Here is a 19,286-nt window from a genome sequence, read left to right on the forward strand (position 1 = left end):
AGTGCAGTGGCATGTTCTTGGCTCACTGCATCCTCTGCCTCCTGGGTTCCAGCAATTCTCCCGTCCCAGCCTCACCAGTAGCTGGGACCACAGGTATGCATCACCATGCCCGGCTAATTTTTGTATTTTTAGTGGAGACAGGGTTTTACCATGTTGGCCAGGCTGGTCTAGAACTCCTAACCTCGAGTGATCCTCCTGCCTTGGCCTCCCAAAGTGTTGGGATTACAGGCGTCAGCCACCTCGCCCAGCCAAGAGTCTCTTTAAAAATTAGTGTTATTTTATTTTGGAACTAGGTATTATTGTTAAATTTTTATTTCACTGTTTTAAAATTAGAAGTAATTTTATTAGCATTTTACTTATTTACACAAAATAAATTTATGCTTTTACTTTTCCAAAAGTAACTATTGTTATTAGTTTTGTATATATCTATCCAGATACTTTTCAGGTAATTTGCATATGTATATCTATACATAGAAATAGGTCTTGTGATTATATATGTATATCTATACACAGAAATAGCCTTGTGACTTTTTAGTATGCTTTTTTTTGTTGCAGCTTCATTGAAGGATGATTGATGTACAACTATATTTAAATCATATAATTTGATTAGTTCTAAGCTATACAGTCATGAAACCATGACCACAATCAAGATAATGAACTTACCTAATACACCCTCAAATTTTCTCATGCCCCTTGGTAATACATCCCTTTCTTCTCCAACCAGGCAGCCGCTGATTTGCTTTCTGTAACTGTAGATTACTTTCATTTTCTAGCATTTTACATAAATGGAATTATGCAGAATGTACTCTTTGTAAAATCTGGCTTCTTTCATTCAGCATGATTATTTTGAGAGACATCCATGTTGCGCGAATCAATGATTAGTTCCTTTTAAAAATAGCGTCTTTATTGAGCTATAATTCAAATACTGTGCAGCCACCCATTTAAATTCACCCATTTAAAATGAGCAATTCAAACACATAACTATTGAATTGTACACTTTAAATGGGTGCATTTAAAGTGTACAATAGGTGAATTGAAAGTGTACAATGCAATAGTTTTGAGTATCAACACAGTCAATTTTAGAACGTGTTTATCCCTTCCAAAAGAAAGCCCATACCCATTAGCAGTCACTCCTCTTTTCCTCTCAAACCTCCTCCAGTCTTAGGAAATCATTAATCTACTTTCTGTCTTGATTGAGCTGCCTATTCTGGACATTTTATATAAATGAAACTATATAATATGTTTCCCTTTGTGACTGGTTTCTTTTGCTTAACAATGTTTGCAAGGTTCATCTATATTGTAGCATGTATCCGGACTTAATTTCTTTTTATTGCTAAGTAATATTCAATTGTATGGCTATATCACATAATACTTGCCCATTATCAGTTGATAGACATTTGGTTTGATTCCACTTTTTGATTCTTATTAATCGTGCTGCTATGAACATTTGTATACAAGTTTTTGTGTGGATGTATATTTTCATTTTTTTTTTTTTTTAGATATTTTCCTAGGAGTGGAATTTCTGGGTCATATAGAAACTCTATGTGTATGTTTTGGGAAACTGCCATTTTCCAAAATGGAGAGTATCATTTTACTTTCCCATTTTACATTTCCCCAATATATGAGGGCTCCAATTTCTCCGCATCCTCACCAACAATTGTTATTATCTGCTTTTTAAATTACAGCTATCCTCGCCAGGTGCAGTGGCTTATGCCTGTAATCCCAGCACTTTGGGAGGCTGAGGTGGACAGATCACTTGAGACCAGGAGTTTGAGACCAACATGGTGAATCCTCATCTCTACAAAAAATTAGCCAGGTATAGGCCGGGCGCGGTGGCTCAAGCCTGTAATCCCAGCACTTTGGGAGGCTGAGGTGGACAGATCACTTGAGACCAGGAGTTTGAGACCAACATGGTGAATCCTCATCTCTACAAAAAATTAGCCAGGTATAGGCCGGGCGCGGTGGCTCAAGCCTGTAATCCCAGCACTTTGGGAGGCCGAGGCGGGTGGATCACAAGGTCAAGAGATCGAGACCATCCTGGTCAACATGGTGAAACCCCGTCTCTACTAAAACTACAAAAAATTAGCTGGGCATGGTGGCACGTGCCTGTAATCCCAGCTACTCAGGAGGCTGAGGCAGGAGAATAGCTTGAGCCCAGGAGATTGAGGGCTGCAATGAGCTGTGTTCACCCCACTCTAGTCCAGCCTGGGTGACAGAATGAGACCCTGTCTCAAATATATATATATGGCTATCATAGTAAGAGTGAAGTGGTACCTAATTGTGATTTTGATTTGCATTTCTCTAAGGGTTAATGATGTTGAACATGTTTTCAAGTACTCATTGGCCATTTGTATATCTTCTTTGGAGAAATGTGTATTCAGTTCTTTAGCCTATTTTAATTTTAATTTTTTTTTTCTTTGAGATGGGGTTTCACTTTGGTACCCAGGCTGGGATGCAGTAGTATGATATGGGCTCACTGCAACCCCTGCCTTATTGGCTCAAGTGATCCTCCAACCTCAGCCTCCTGATTAGTTGGGTCACAAGCACACATCATCATACCCAGCTAATTTTTTGTATTTTTGGTAGAGACAGGGTTGCACTATATTGGCCAGCTGGTCTCAAACTTCTGACCTCAAATGATCCACCTGCCTAGACCTCCCAAAGTGCTAGGATTACAGGTGTGAGCCACCACACCCAGCCTAATTATATATTAAAATTTTATTATACATAAGTAAGATCACAGCCAAGGAGGTTAACCATAATTTCAAATTTTATCACCAGCCACTTGTTCTATTTTATCACATTTGAAAATATTCACTCTTATTATTTACTTCAAACAGTGATCTATAAATTTGTTTAGACAATAATAATTAAGGACTTTTTCTTCTTAGGATGATAAAAAATTAATGAGGTATTGAAGATACTACTAAAGAATCTTTACCTTTGGATTATGGCCTCTGCATTGAAGATCTATAGGATTTTTAAAAATTAATTTTCAACTTTTCCATGACCTCTCTGCTCAAAGAAATATCATCTTTGAAATAATTTGTATGAATATTTCACGAATCAAAAATTGATTCACGAGACTGTACTACCATAATCACTAATTTTAACAGTCTCTTAAATATTTTCTATATCACTTTTCTTGATTATAAAATGTCAATAATATGGGCATGCTCTTAATATAACAGAATATTTAAATTATATCAGTTTCCAATCAACCCACCAGTCATTTAGTAATTATGCTGGCCTTCCTTTAACATCTCCCATGGTTTCCAGTGCATCATTTTTCTTGCCAGACTTAGTTCATTTTCAGCCTGTAGAATCACCTCTTCTATTTGACCGCCTTGAAGTTAGTCTTCTAATTTTTTAACATCTGGTTCTTCAACCATAGCCGGCTTCTCATTTGTAATCTGTTCTGTATACTTTCTATATGCTGCTTTTTTAGGGATTTGTTTAAGAACATCAAGGATCTTTGTGTACAATATTCTTAGCCTCTTACATTTTGGCAGACTGATTTTAGTTGCTTGTCTTGTGTGGATTCTCACATACAGCCAATCCGACGAGGCCAGTGGTCTTCTTCAGCACACCTGCCATGACAGCACCGATGAGCCAATCTGATCTTTAATTTCTTTCAACAATATTTTGTAATTTTTAGAGTATACATTTTCCCAAGAATATAATTATATAATATTGTTTTATACAATTTCTTTAAAAAATAGGAGAAGAAATAAAAAATAGGCACTTAATTACCTTGATCAGTGCTCTTTGTTCTATCACGTGGATTTGAATTTCTGTCTATATTTGCTTGCTTTCAACCTAGAGGATTTCTTTTAGTATTTCTTGTAAGGTGAGTCTGCTAGCAATGAATTCTCTTAGTTTTTGTTTATGTGGATATGTCTTTATTTTGCCTTGGTTTTTGAAAGATAGTTTCTGTTTTTAAGATTTTTGGTTGGTAGGCTTTTCTTTCAGCTTCCATTGTTTCTGACAGGAAATCAGCTGCTAATCTTATTATCATTTCCTTGTGTGTGAAGAGTTATTTGTCTCTCACTACTGTCAATGTTTTCTCCTTGTCTTTCAAGCACTTTTACTATTATATGTCTGGGATGGGTTTCTTTGAGTTTGTTGGGCTTCTTGGATATGTAATGTTTTTCAACAAAATTGGGAAGTTTTCAATCATCATATCTTCTAATACTTTTTCTGTTCCTTTCTTTCTCTCCTCTCCTGGTAATCCCATCTCACTTATATGTTAGTACACTTAATGGTGTTTCATATTTCCCTGAGGCTATGTTCATTTTTCTTTATCCTTTTTTCTTTCTGTTGTTCAGATTATATAATCTCTATCAATCTACCTTCAAGTTTGATGATTCTTTTGCCAATCCAAATTTACTGTTGAGCACCTCCAGTGAATTTTTCATTTTGGTTATTGTACATTTAATTTTGGACTTTTCATTCAAAATAGTTTCTATTTCTTTATTAATATTCTCTATTCGATGAGAAATTGTCATCATAGCTTCCTTTACTTCCCCCCCCATCAGAGGTAGAATTGCTGGATCATATGGTCATTCTGTTTTTAACTTTTTTGAGAAACTACCATACTGTTTCCTATTTAATATTTCCACCAACAGTGCACAAGGGTTCCAATTTCTTCACAGTCTGACCAGCACTTGGTTATTTTCTGGGTTTTTTTTTTTTAATAGTAGCCATTCTATTGGGTGAGATGGAATATCTCATTGCAGTTTTGATTGCCTTGCCTTAATGATTTAGTGATAAGCATTTGTTCATGTGCCTATTGTCCATTTGTATAGATTTTTGGAGAAATGTCTATTTAAGTTATTTGGCCTTTTATTAATAGCACTTTTTTGTGGGGGGGAGTTTAGAAGTTCTCTATATATTATGGATATTAATCCCTCATCATATATATAATTTATTAATATTTTCTCCCAACCTGTGGGTTGCCTTCTTACTCTGTTGACGTAGTCTTGTGATATACAAAATTTTAATATTTTCATGAAGTCTAATTTGTTGATTGTTTTCTTTCTTTGCCTCTGCCTTTGGAGTCATCCAATAAATTATTGCCAAATTCAAATTCATGAAGCTTTTGCCATCTGATTTCTTCTAAAAGTTTGATAGTTTTTGGTAGGTCTTTGGTCCATTGTGATTTTTTTTTTTTTTTGTATTTGGCATTACATAAGAATCTCTTTTGCATGTAGATATCTAATTTTTCCAGCATGATTTACTGAAAAAAACTGTCCCTTCCTCAATAAATAGTCTCATTTCTCTTGACAAAAATCACTTGATATGAGGGTTTATTTCTGGGCTTTTCATTCTGTTCCATTGGTCTATGTTTCTGTCTTTATTCCAGTACCACGCTGTTTTGATTACTGTAGTTTTGCAGTAAGTTTTGAAATCAGGAAGTGTGAGTCCTTCACCTTTGTTATTTTTCAAAGTTGTTTTGGCTACTCAAGGTCCCTTGAGATTCCATATGAATCTTAGGATGGATGTTTCTATTTCTGCAAAAATGTCATTGGGATTTTGATAGGGATTGCACTAAGTACGTAGATCCTTTAATTAAGCATGAATTCCTTTAATTTTGTGAACATAGTTATGGTTGGTGCTTGAAATCTTCATTGGCTAAATGTGACTTGAGGCCTTTTGCAGGCAGTTTCTCTTGCCTGCTTCCCCCCTCATCTATGCATACTTTCTTGTTTCTTTGCATGACTCAATTTTTTGTTGAAATGGTGTATTTTTGGTAATATATGGTAGCCACTCTGGATACTGATTTTTCACCCCTCTTTGTACTAGACTGTTTAGTTTAGTCTATTATTCCACAGTGTGAAGCCTCCGTCTTTCCTCAGAGGCTATAGCCTTGGATATGTGCACATTCACCTCTGAGATAACAGTGGTTTTAGCAGAGCCATTTGACTGTCGCTTTTCCTGATCTATCTGTAAAAGTATTTACAAATTAAGAGTCAGCTTTGTGAACATTTCTACCAGAGCCAAGAATTCCAAATTCCTGATAGATTAGTGTTTTATTTCTAAAGAGCTTATGCATTCGGCTCAAACTCTCTCTCTCTCTCTCTCTCTTTTTTTTTTTTTTTTTTTTTGTTGGTATCACATCCAGTGTTAGGCTCCACAAATTGCCATCTGGTTGCTTTATTGTTTTTGATCATGCACTGGGGAATATATTGTGTCACAGTCTGATCCAATGAAATTTGGGCAGGAATATTTTTGAGGCCAGTCTTTGAGGTTTGTTTTGACCCCAGGAGGACTCTCCTTAGCTGTCTTTTTCCATGGTATTCTGCTGTTATTGGGTGAAGGGTTTTATAAATATCAATTAAGTTGGTTGAAGTATTGTTCAAGTCTTTTATATTCTTACTAATTTTTTGTCTATTTATTTTTCAACTATTGAGACAGGGATGTTGAAATCTTTGGCCATAATTATAGATTTGTCTGTTCCTCCTTTCAGTTCTGTCAGGTATTGCTTTATGTATTTTGAAGCTCTGTTATTAGATATATAAACTTTTAGGACTGTTATCCCTGTTAATATTTTTGCTCTAAAATCTACTTTGTCTGCTATTAATGTAGAGTTGGATCTTTAAAAATTTAATCAGACAATCTGTGCCCTTTAATTTAGATGCTTAGACCAATTATGTTAAAAATGACCATGGATATTGTCATCCAAAAATTGGATTTAAATATTTCATCTTGCTGTTTGTTTTCTATTGTTCCATCTGTTATTTAATTTCCTTTTAATTTTGTTCTGTATTCTTTTGGATTAATTCTTTTATTAGCATAGTTATCTTTTATTTTTAGTGGTTGCTTTAACTGTAACTTATTAATCTACCTTTAATTAATATAATACCATGTTACCTGTAGTATATAAATGTTGCAACAGTGAACTTCCACTCCCCTCTTCTGGGTTTTGAGCTATTGTTATATACTGTAATTCCACATCTGTTAAAATTCTATGATACCTTATTACTTTTGCTTCTAATAGTCAATTATGCTATATATTCCTTCCTTTAAAAAAATCATTAGCGTCTTATTGGCCACATCCAAAGTATGTTTTAAAAGGTTTAAAAATTAGAGTAAAAAATTTTATAATTGTTTACATATTTACAATTTCTAGGGCTCTTTATTGCCTGTATAAATAGGTATTTTTGTCTGATATCATTTTTTCTTCCACCTGAAGAACTCTTTTAACATTCTTAAAGATCTAGTCTGTTGGTAATAAAGTCTCTAAAATTTTGTATGTCTGAAAATATTTTTATTTAACTTCAGTTTCGAGAGGTATTTTGCTTAGTATAGAATTCTGACCATTTAATTTTAATTTTCTTTTGAGCATTGTGAAGCTATTGCGCTACTGTCTTCTGGCTTGCATTGCTTCTGACAATGACTGCTGTCATCCTTATGTTTGTCCTCTGCATATAATGTGTCTTTTCCTATGATTGCTTTTAAGATGTTCTCTTTATCACTGATTAAAGCAACTGTATTATAATGTGCCTTGGTCTAGCTATCTTCATGTTTCTTCTGCTTAAGGTTTGTTGAGATTTTTGAATCTATGATTTTGTAGAATTTTTTAAATCAAGTATGGAAAAATTTTGATTTTTTTCCATATTTTTTTCTGCCCATTGCTGCTTTTCCTGAGATTCCAATTATACATATATTAGCCCATTTGAAGTCCCAAAGCTCACTGATACTTTGCTTATTTATTTATTTTTTTCTTTTTTCTTTTTGTTAATGTCTATTGCTGTGGTATCAAGTTTACTAATATTTTCTGCTGCAAGTTCTAGTCTGCTTTAATTCCATCTAATGTATTTAAAATTTGTTTTCAATTTTGAAATAATTTTAGATTGGCAGAAGAGTTCTAAAGATATGACACAGATTTCTTGTATAATTTTAAACCAACTTCTCCTAATGTGAACATCTTATATAGCCATGATATGTTTATCAAAACTCAGAAATTAGCAGTGGCACAACTAAACATAATTGGTATTAAACTACAGGCATTATTCAAATTTTCCCAGTTTTCCCACAAATATCCTTTTTCTGTTCCTGGATACAATCCAGGATATCATGTTGCATTCATCCATTTGAATTTTTTTTATTTCAACAATTGTATTTTTTATCTTTAAAAGTTTTGAGTCTTTTAAAATCTTCTATGTCTTTCTTTAATATGTGAGGCTTGCTTTTAACAATATACCATGTCTTATAGATGTATGTGTGTATGTATCTCTATCTATCTATCTATCTATCTATCTATCTATCTATCTATCTATCTATTTTTTTGAGATAGGGTTTCACTCTTGTTGCCCAGGCTGGAGTGCAGTGGCACGATCTTGACTCACTGCAACCTCCATTTCCCGAGTTCAAGCAATTCTCCTGCCTCAACCTCCCAAGTAGCTGGAACCACAGGCATGCACCACCACAACCAGCTAATTTTTGTATTTTTAGTAGAGACGGGGTATCACCATGCTGGTCAGGCTGCTCTTGAACTCCCAACCTCAGGTGATCCACCTGCCTCAGCCTCCCAAAGTGCTAGGATTATAGGCATGAGTCACCAAACCCAGCTGTAGATATTTTTATATAATTGTTTCTTTAAAAGTTATATGTAATATTCTATTATATGAATATATTATAGTTCATTTGAGCATTTCCTGTTGTTGGACATTTAAGTTATATCTAATGTTTTCTTTTGCTATGCAAACAATGCTGCAAAGAATATCAAATAATATCATTTTACACAACTCTTTGGCACATATACAAATACTTCTCTATGATAGCTATCTTGACAGGGAGTTATTGGATCAAAGGTATGTTTATTTAAATTATTGAAAGATGCCCTAAATTGCCCTCAGAAATGTCTTAATTTAAATCTCCACCAATAATACAACACTATCCATTTCTCCATATCTTGACTGATGCTGGGTGTTATCAGTCTTTTACTTTTTATTTTAAAATTTAAACTAAATTAAACTTTGAAGGAGACAGAGTCTTGCCCTGTTGCCCAGGCTGTAGCAGTGGTGCAATCATAGCTCACTGTAACCTTGAACTCCCGGGCACAAGCGATCTGCTCATCTCAGCTTCCCGAGTAAGTAGAACTAGAGGTGCATGGCAGCCCATTCTGATGATTAATTTTTTTGTAGAGATAGAGTCTTGTTATTTGCCTAGGCTGGTCTTGAACTCCTGGTCTCCAGGTGATTCTTCCCCCTCAGCCTCCTAAAGTGCTGGAATTACAGGCTTGAGCCACCTTACGTGGCCTCAGTCTTTTACATTTTGCATTATAATGGATGAAAAAGGATATCTTGCTGTTGTTACACTTCTCTGATCACTAAAAATGTTAAGAATAATTCTATTTGTCATTTTTTTGCTATTAAAATTTTTCTTCTGTTGTCTCTTCATATTTTATGCTCTTTTAAAAATTTTGAAAATATTGATTTCTACAAGTTCCTTATATATTCTCTATAGTATTTCTTTGCCTGTCCTATATGTGGCAAACATTTTATGTCAGTTGCCTTTTTTATTTGTGTACAATACCTTTTGTTATATAGAAGTTTAATTATTAGGGGTAGCAAATTTCTTTTTTATTTTTGTCTCTTGCATTATATCCCCAAAGTTTTAAATACATTCTCCTTACTGTATTTTCTTCTAATGATTTAAAAGTTTTACTTTTCAATTTCAATTTTATTTCATCTAGAATTTATTGAGTGAGTGAGGTAGGGTAAGTAAGCTTATTTACTTGCCACAATAAAATTTATTATAAAGGTCATTCTTTTCTCATTGATTTAAAAAATGCCACCTTTATCTTATACAAATTTCTCACAAATGTATTAGTCTCTTTCTGACCCAGTGTTATGTTCTAAAGAAATGTTATTGTCTCTTGCTGTCCCCATGTCACACTGTTTTAATTACTCTAGCTTTATAGTGATTTATATCTTTATGTTGATATCTGCTAGGCCAAATCCTCTCTTACCAGCCTTTTACAATCATTTCTTGGCTATTCTTGCATATTTTCTTTTCCAGATAAATTTTGCAATCAGCTTGCCACATTTCATAAAAATTCTCCTAGGATTTTGCTTTTAATGTATTTGCTAATTTTGGACAGAATTGACATCGCTACAAAATCAAGTTTTCTTATCCAAGAACATTGTTTTTTGTCTCTCCATCAATCCAGGTCTTTTACTTTGTCCTGACCATATGCCTCCTCTCCCTTTAATATGTTAATAAAATGATTTATATTAATGTATTTGTTTTTCCTGATGTTGAATTATCTTTGTATTTCTGGGATAAACCCTTCTTTCTTTTGTTTTATTCTTGTCATGGCTACTCAATTGATTTCAGATGAGCTGATGTGCTTCAGCTCCTGGGCTCCCTCTGGTGGCCATTAGGCCCTTCTCTGTGACCTTTGGGGATGGGGTTTGGAACAGTTGTGTAATCTTGGACTCCAGGGCTCAGGCCCAGGCAGTTCCCTATGACAGCAGGATCATAGATCTAAGAATCTAGTAGGCATAAAATCTGTGTACCCGAGTTATATGACCATCTGTATTGCCTCCTTGGGTTCTGTTAGCATCTCTTTGCTAGGAGACCCTGAGGAAAGAGACCATATCTGTGTTAAAAGAATCTACTCTCTCAGCATCCGAAAGTCCATTCACTGATCTGTCCCTTTCTCTAAGCTTTATCATTATCTTTATTTCATTTTTGATGAGGGAAAACTCTCAAATACAGTTTCACTTTTATGGATCTGGATGGCTTTTTTTAATATCAGTAAACTTATAAATCAGAAACTTATGTCCCAAATTTGGTCTAGAAAGTAAGATCTTGTGTCTCTGGTATTTTGATAGAGATTGCATTTAATTTGTAGGTCACTTTGGTAGTATGGTCATTTTCACAATATTAATTCTTTCCATCCATGAACATGAGGTGTTTTCTATTTTTTGTGTGCGCTTTTCAGTTTCTTTCATCAATGTTTAATAGTTTTCCTTGCCGAAATCTTTTATCTTCTTAGCTAAATTTATTCCTAGGTATTTTAGAAATAAATTCTTAACTACTGAAAAGCAAGAGAAAGTGCTACCAGCTAACAAGAAATGTTCAGGAATTCCTGGAAAATGGTAAGCAGATGAGATTGAATTGTTGGAACAAACCACAGCCAAACAAAGGAAGGGACTACTGCCATAAGAGTGGTTCTGGAGGCATTCTCAGTTCAGAGGCAACAGTTACAAGGAAAGGAAGGAAGGACCTGAGGCAACCGTCATGCTGACTGATTAGGGACCCTAATTTGCTGTGGGCAGGCTGAGGCAGTGAGCATCAGAGATACTCGCCCTTAAGCGGAGTCAGTCATTGCCAATGCTTGAACTTGAAACTCAGAGAAATATCTGAAGGAATGAGGAGCACAGACAATATCCTCCCATTATAATTTCTGGAGACAGTAAATGGAAACCACATCCACAGACAGGCCAGTATGGAATCTTAACTAAAAAGAAAAGCCTGCCAATAAGGATAAGCACATGCTGTGTTTGAATGAAAGCTCCGCAAGATGGCGGCGGCCAGGGCCGAGGCTCGAAGAGCTTGGTGAGTGCTTTGCCTAGTTTCACTTGTTACTGTTCAGGAATTATGTAGAAAAGAAAAGCTCACGTGTAAAGTGATTGGAATCACCAAAGGGAATCTAAACAATTATGAGGTGGAATACTTGTGTGACTACAAGGTAGTAAAGGCTATGGAATATTATCTTGTAAAATGGAAAGGATGGCCAGATTCTACAAATGCTTGGGAACCTTTGGAAAATCTGAAGTGCCCGTTACTGCTTCAGTAATTCTCTAATGACAAGCATAATTATTTATATCAGGTGAAGAAAGGCAAAGCAATAACTCCAAAATATAATAACAAAACTTTGAAAGCTGCCATCGCAGTGTAGTGAAGAAGGCTAAACAAAGGATAGCTCTGCAGAAGTGGCAAGATGAACTCAACAGAAGGAAGAATCAGAAAGAAACGTTATTTGTTGAAAATACTGTTGATTTAGAGGGCCCACCTTCAGACTTTCACTACCTTAATAAATACAAACCAGCTCCTGGAATCAGCTTAGTCAATGAAGCTACCTTTGATTGTTCATGCAGATTGCTTCTTTGAAAAATGTCCTGCTGAAGCTGGAGTTCTTTTGGCTTACAATAAAAACCAACAAATTAAAAGCCCACCTGGTAATCCCATCTATGAATGCAACTCAAGGTGTCAGTGAGGACCTGGTTGTCCCAGTAGGATTGTACAAAAAGGCACATGGTATTCCCTTTGCATCTTTCGAACTAGCAATGGTCGTGGCTGGGATGTAAAGACCCTTGCGAAGATTAAAAGAATGAGTTTTGGCTGGGCACGGTGGCTCACGCCTATAATCCCAGCACTTTGGGAGGCTGAGGCAGGTGGATCACGAGGTCAAGAGATCGAGACCATTCTGGTCAACATGGTGAAACCCCGTCTCTACTAAAAATACAAAAATTAGCTGGGCATGGTGGTGCACGTCTGTAGTCCCAGCTACTCAGGAGGCTGAGGCAGGAGAATTGCTTGAACCCAGGAGGCAGAGGTTGCAGTGAGCCGAGATCGCGCCATTGCACTCCAGCCTGGGTAACAAGAGTGAAACTCCATCTCAAAAAAAAAAAAAAAAAAGAATGAGTTTTGTCCTGGAATACGTTGGAGAGGTACTCACAAGTAAAGAAGCTGAAAAATGGGGACAGTTATATGACAACAAGGGAATCACATATCTCTTTGATCTGGACTATCAATGTGATGAATTCACAGTGGATGTGGCTTGATACGGCAATGTATCTCATTTTGTGAGTCACAGCTGTGACCGAATCTTCAGGTGTTCAATGTTTACACTAATAACCTCAATCCTTGTCTTCCCCGAATAGCGCTGTTTTCCATGAGAACCATAAATGCTGGAGAAGAGCAGACCTTTGATTATCAAAATGAAAGGTTTTAGAGTTACATCTGCAGATTCTATTGACCACAACCCAGCCAAAAAGAGGGTCAGAACGGTATGTAAATGTGGAGCTGTGACTTGCAGAAATTACCTCAACTGAATTTTCAGGAAATAGAGCTGATGATACTTACAATTTTTTTGCTAATGTTAACATTAAAAAAATACATATTTGGAACTCTTATTATCAAGATTGTACCTATGTTAATTTACAATTCATGTTTCAAGACATTTGCCAAATCTATTACTGATGCCTCTGAAGAGAGGGTCACTGGGTCTCATGGTCTGATTTGAAATCTACATATTTAGTGCCTAGAGACCAAACTAATGGAAGGCAAACTATTCTCAGCTCAGTATATGTGTACCTAAGTCTATGTGAACAGAGAAATGTCTCCCAAAGTGTTTGAAAGTGTTAAGCTGATAATCTAATTAACAATTACTGAGAGATCAACATTCAACTTGTCATACACCTCAAATTCGGAGAAGTAGAGTTAATTTGGGCAAATCTACCAGTTCTGTTTTTGCTACTATATTGTCATTCCTGTTTAATACTCACTGTACTTAAATTTGAGACAAACAGGTGATACTGAATTTTATACTCTATTTTCTACTTTTTCATTAAAACATTGGCATCTTAATGATAGAAATTTAATATGTAAAATTAAATGTAAACATTTCAGCTTCATTTCATATTTTGAAGCAATTTAGACTGTTGTGATGAGTGTATGTCTGAACCTCTAATTCTTAAAAGACTTCTTAATCTTCTAGATGAAAAATCTCCAAAGAGTTCTCTCTAGAAGTCCAGAATGGCTGCTATTCTGCTTCTTTGAAAGGACAGGATAGTGGGACCGGGACGTTTTATTTTGAGTACCAAGCAAGGGAAATGGAGCACTTTAAAGACGCCTCTTAGTAACAGGAATTAGGAAATCTGTGTCGAGTACCTCTGGTCTAAACAGTAAATTGAGAGGATGTAATGTTAACATACATTACAGTATCATTAGCTACACCTGCTCTCACCTAGAGAGCAGGTGTAGCTAATGATACTGTAATGTATGTTAACATTACATCCTCTCAATTTCAGGCAGGTGTAACAGTTCCTTTCCACCAGATTTAAGTATTTTTATATTTCCTGCTGGCTCTTTTAAAAAAGTAATCCATATTTTTGAACTAATACTTGTTTTATACATGAATTTTTTTTAGATGTGATAAAGCTAAATTTGGCCAAAATGTGTGCCTGAATTATGAGACCTTTTTATTCATTGACCTATGAAGACTAAAACAGAATATATTAGCTTTCAAGGGGGTAGGAGGGTTCCAGCATAGCATCGAATCTTAATCAGGAAAAATTATACTTTCATATATGACTCTCAGATTTCTAATTGTGCTATCAAAAATGAAGATAAATGCAACAAATAAACCTAGCTTTTAGTATTCCTAAGTTTTACCTAAGCTCATTGCTCTAGGCTTTGATTACCTAAAATAAGCTTGGGTAAAATTGAACCGACTTCAAGAATGCAGCACTTCTTAATCTTTAGCTCTTTCTTCGGAGAAGCTAGACTTTATTCATTATATTGCTGTCACAACTTTACTCTTTCATAATGTAAGGATAAATTGTTTACATGTTTGGAGCCTCAGAGTTTGTTAACCAAAATTGCAGAATGGGGGTGCTGGGTGTGGTGGCTTATACCTATGATCCTAGCACTTTGGGAGGCTGAGGCAGGCGGATCACCTGAGGTCAAGAGTTCCAGATTAGCCTGGCCAACATGGTGAAACCCTGTTTCTACTGAAAATACAAAAATTAGCTGGGGTTGTGGCCACACGCTTGTAGTCCCAGCTATTCAGGAGGCTGAGGCAGGAGAATCGCCTGAGCCCCAGAGGTGAAGGTTGCAGTGAGCCAAGATCGCGCCACTGCACTCCAGCTTGGGTTACAGATCGAGTGAGACTCTCTCAAACAAACAATCAACAAAAACAACAAAAAGATTTATGCTTATGTTTTATTCCCAGAATTTTATAGTTTTAGCTATTACATTTAGATCTTTGATCTATTTTTGTATTTGGTGTGTGGTAAGTGTCCAATTTTATCCTTTGCATTTGGATATCCAATAGTTCAAGCACCATTTGTTGAAAACACTATTCTTTTTCATTAAATGTTCTTAGTATCTGCTTCTAATTTTTTGAAGAGTTTGTGAAAAATTCATATTAATTCTTTAAATGTTTGGTAAAATTCACCAGTGAAGCTATCTAGACCTGTGCTTTTCTTTGTAGGGTAGTTTTAAAAATTACTAATCTAGTCTCTTTATTGGTCTATTCGAATTTTTTATTTATTCTTGAGTCAGTTTTGGTAATTTCTGCCTTCCTAGAAAGTTGTTGATTTCATCTGAGTTATCTAATTTTTTTGGCACACAATCGTTATAGTGTTTTTTATAATTCTTTTCATATCTGTAAGATTAGTAGTAATGTCTCTCATTTCTGGTTCTAGTAATTTGAGTCTTTTGTCTTTTTTTTCTTGGTTAATCTAGCTAAAGATTTGAAATTTAGTTAATTTTTAAAAATATCCAACTTGGCTAAGCATGGTGGCCTCACACCTATAATCCCAGCACTTTGGGAGGCCGAGGTCGGTGGATCAACTGAGGTCAGGAGTTCAAGACCAGCCTAAAAAAATACAAAAATTAGCTGGGCATGGTGCTGTGGGCTATAGTCCCAGCCACTCAGGAGGTTGAGGTGAGAGGATCAGTTGAGCCTGGGAGGTGGAGGTTGCAGTAAACCGAGATTGTGCCATTGCATTCCAGCCTGGGAGCCTGGGTGACAGAGTAAGACCCTGCCTTTACACACACACACACACACAAAGTCCAACTTGTGGTTTTGTTGATTTTCTCTATTGTTTTTCTATTCTCTATTTCATTAATTTCTACTCAGTGTTTACTATTTCCTTTCTCCTCTTGCTATATCTTTTCATTTGTTTTAAAATTTCTGATATATCTGTAGTGAAATCTTTTAAAAAAATTTTTGTGTTTTTACTATTTGTTTCTTTTCTTTTTTTGTCTCATCTCTTCTCCTTTCTTTTCTTTCTTTTCTTTTCCTTCTTTTCTTTTCTTCCTTTTGAGACAGGGTCTTGCTCTCTCACCCAGGCTGTAGTGTAGGGGCATGATCATAGTTCACTGCAACCTCAAACTCTTGAGTTCAAATGATCTTCCTGCCCCAGCCTCCCTAGTAGCTGAGACAGCAGACAGGTGGCACCATGCCCGGCTAATTAAAAAAGTTTTTTAAACATTTTTTTGTGAAGATGGGGTGTCACTATGTTGCCCAGGCTGGTCTTGAACTCCTAGGCTCAAGTGATTCTCCCACCTCTACCTCCTAAGATGCTGGTATAATTGGTGTAAGCCACTGTGCCTGGTTTCTTTTTGTTTCTTAGTAAATCTTTCCCGAACTTTCTTAATTCTATTAGTTTTTTCAAAGAATCAAATTTTGGTTTTGTTAACTGCTCTTATTTTAATTGTTTCCTTTCTTTCATTTTCCTGTATTTATTCTGTTGGTCTTTTTTCAATTTTTAAACTCATTAGATCCCAGACTCTCCTTTTTCCCAACATAATTGCTCATTTCATTTTATTTTATAAGCTTTGATGTACAGTATTTTGTTTTTGTCAGGTTCCAAGTAATTTCTAATTTCCATTTAAAAAATTATTTCAGAAGTATATTTCTTAATTTCTTAACAAATGATATATTTGTGTAAATGTTTAAATTTTTATAATTGATTTTAGCTGGATTTCTAATGTAATTTCCTTGTGGTCAGAGAATGTGGTTTGTATGATACCAATCCTTAAAAAGTTTTTTCTTTTTGTTATTAGTTACAGCAGCAATAGGAAAAAAAATTATTCTTGCTTTATGACTTGCTCTCTGGTCATTTTTTAAATAAATATATTCTGTGTGCTTGAGAATATAATGAGTCTTGTTTGTTGAGGGAAACATTCCTGTACATGCTCATTCTATCAAATTTTATAATTAATTTGCTTAAATCTAAATTTCTACTAACATTTTGGCTCTGAATTACTTAAAGATATGTGCTAACATCTTTTTATTCATTGTGAATTTGTCAAATTCTCCTGATAGTTCATAAGTGTTTGTTTTATATATTTTAGACTATGTTTTAAGTGCACATGAGGATAGAATTGGTATATCTTTCTGATGAAAATTATCTTTTATAATTACATACAGACTCTCTTTATCTCATTAGGCCTTAAAATTTACTTTGTTTATAATTAATATAATTATACCAGTTTTCTTTTCATTAGTATTTGCCTTATATTTCTTTTTTTTTTCTTTTTCTTTCTTTCTTTTCTTTTTTTTCTTTTTGAGACAGGGTCTTGCTCTGTTGCCCACGCTGGAGTACAGTGGCATGAAGATGGCTCACTGCAGCCTTGACCTTCTGGGTTCAAACAACTTTTTCACCTCAGCCTCCCGAGTAGCTGGCACTATAGGCCTATGCCATTATGCCTGGTTAATTAAAAAAAATTTTTTTGTAGAGACAGGGTCTTGGCATGTTGCCCAGGCTGGTCTCAAACTCCTGGCCTCAGGTGATCTTCCTGTCTCAGATTCCCAAAGTGCTAGGATTACAAGCATGAGCCACTGCACCCAGACTGCATTATATATCTTTTGTATCCTTTTGCTTTCCACTCTTCTGTAACTAGTCTTGTGTTTTAGACTTTTTTAGTACATGGCACATAGGCTTAAAAAAATTTTTTTTGGCAAGGTACAGTGGCTCACGCCTGTAATCTCAGCATGTTGGGAGGTCAAGGCAGGCAGATCACTTGAGCCCAGGGGTTTGAGACCAGACTGGACAACATTGTGAAACCCTATCTACTCTCTCTCTCTGTTTCTCTCTCTCTCTCTCTCTCTCTCTCTCTCTTTCTCACTTAGCCAGGCATGGTGGCACACATCTGTAGTCCCAGCTATTTGGGTGACTGAGGTGGGAGGATTGCTTGAGCCTGGGAGGTCGAGGCTGCAGTGAGCCATGATTGTGCCCCTGCACTTAGCCTGGGTGGCACAAGAAGACCCTGTCTCAAGAAAAAAAAAATTTATAATGGGTATATATAGAGAGAAATGAGGCCCAAGGAGGGTCATGTCAAGGTTCTAGAGACCAGGAGATTCATGACATCAGCTACTGAGACAGAGTGTCAACCTCAAAACATCCCACCCCACCTCTCCCTGGCTCTAATCCCTCTCCCTTCTGTGGGGACCTTATTCTGTGAGCCCTGACCCTGTCCTCTGGTGACTCTACTGAGAATATAAAGGTCAATCTTCTTGCACCTTTAAAGTAAAAATCTTTGGAACAATTCTCTCCTCCAGCTGCTGCCTCATCTCTCTCTTCCTCTGCACTGGCAAGTTTCTCAAAAAGTTACTCCTGCCTGTTTTACCACACAGTTGCCCAATCCAGATACATAGGAATTATGCTTGGCTCCTGCTTCCCCTCAACTTTCCTCATCAAATGACTCAGAAAGTCTTTTAAATTCCATCTCAAAAATAGATACGGATTTTAAATGTTCCACCTGCTGCTCTCTCTGCCACTGCTATGACGTGGGTACCCATCATCTCTTGCCTGGACCTCTGTACCTTCTCCTGGGATTGGATTTCCGATCCTTTCACAAGCTGACAGTGATCCTCTTCTCCTCTCTGAGTCCTCACACCCTTACCTGTTCCTCCACCAAAGCTTTCTGGGATTTGCTGAGGTTTGGGAACTCCAAGTCCTTCAACTGGAATTACACGGGACACCCACGCACACTCCCAACTCCCATTGCTGCTGCTCCTGAGATTAGACCAGAGAGGTGACTCATTTTCATTGGTTACCATCCCCAGAAATGCTCTGTCACCATGGCCCTTTAGGATCTGATGCTGGGGCTGGCATGCTGAGCTCTGGGGACAGCCTCCCAGAAGGCCAATTAGCCTGGGCTAATTGAAACTTGCTACCAGCAGTCTTTATAATTAGACAGGTTTCCTGCTGGGAGTCTATCCCTTGGACTGTCCAGGTGCTTTTCCTACTCTTAAAGAGGCATGGAATTGGATTATGTGACTCAGTATCCCAAGGAGTTCCTTGTTCTTGCCTCCATAGAAATAATGATATTGCACAGTTGGGAGCAGTGGCTCACGCCTGTAATACCAGCACTTTGGGAGGCCAAGGTAGGTGGATTGCCTGAGGTCAGGAGTTTGGGACCAGCCTGGCCAACGTGGTGAAACCCCGTTGCTACTAAAAAATACAAAAAAAATTAGCCAGGTGTGGTGGTGGGTGCCTGTAATCCCACCTACTCGGGAGGCTGGGGCAGGAGAA

At 36.4% G+C, this 19,286-nt stretch overlaps 1 pseudogene; it reads left to right on the top strand.

Annotated features, from left to right (window-relative positions):
* Positions 1 to 11,536: 11,536 nt before the first annotated feature.
* Positions 11,537 to 13,425, top strand: LOC108314308 (annotated as a pseudogene).
* The last annotated feature ends 5,861 nt before the right edge of the window (positions 13,426 to 19,286 follow it).

Source organism: Cebus imitator, unplaced genomic scaffold (assembly GCF_001604975.1).
Source record: "Cebus imitator isolate Cc_AM_T3 unplaced genomic scaffold, Cebus_imitator-1.0 Scaffold149, whole genome shotgun sequence".
In the NCBI taxonomy this organism is placed as follows: Eukaryota; Metazoa; Chordata; class Mammalia; order Primates; family Cebidae; genus Cebus; species Cebus imitator.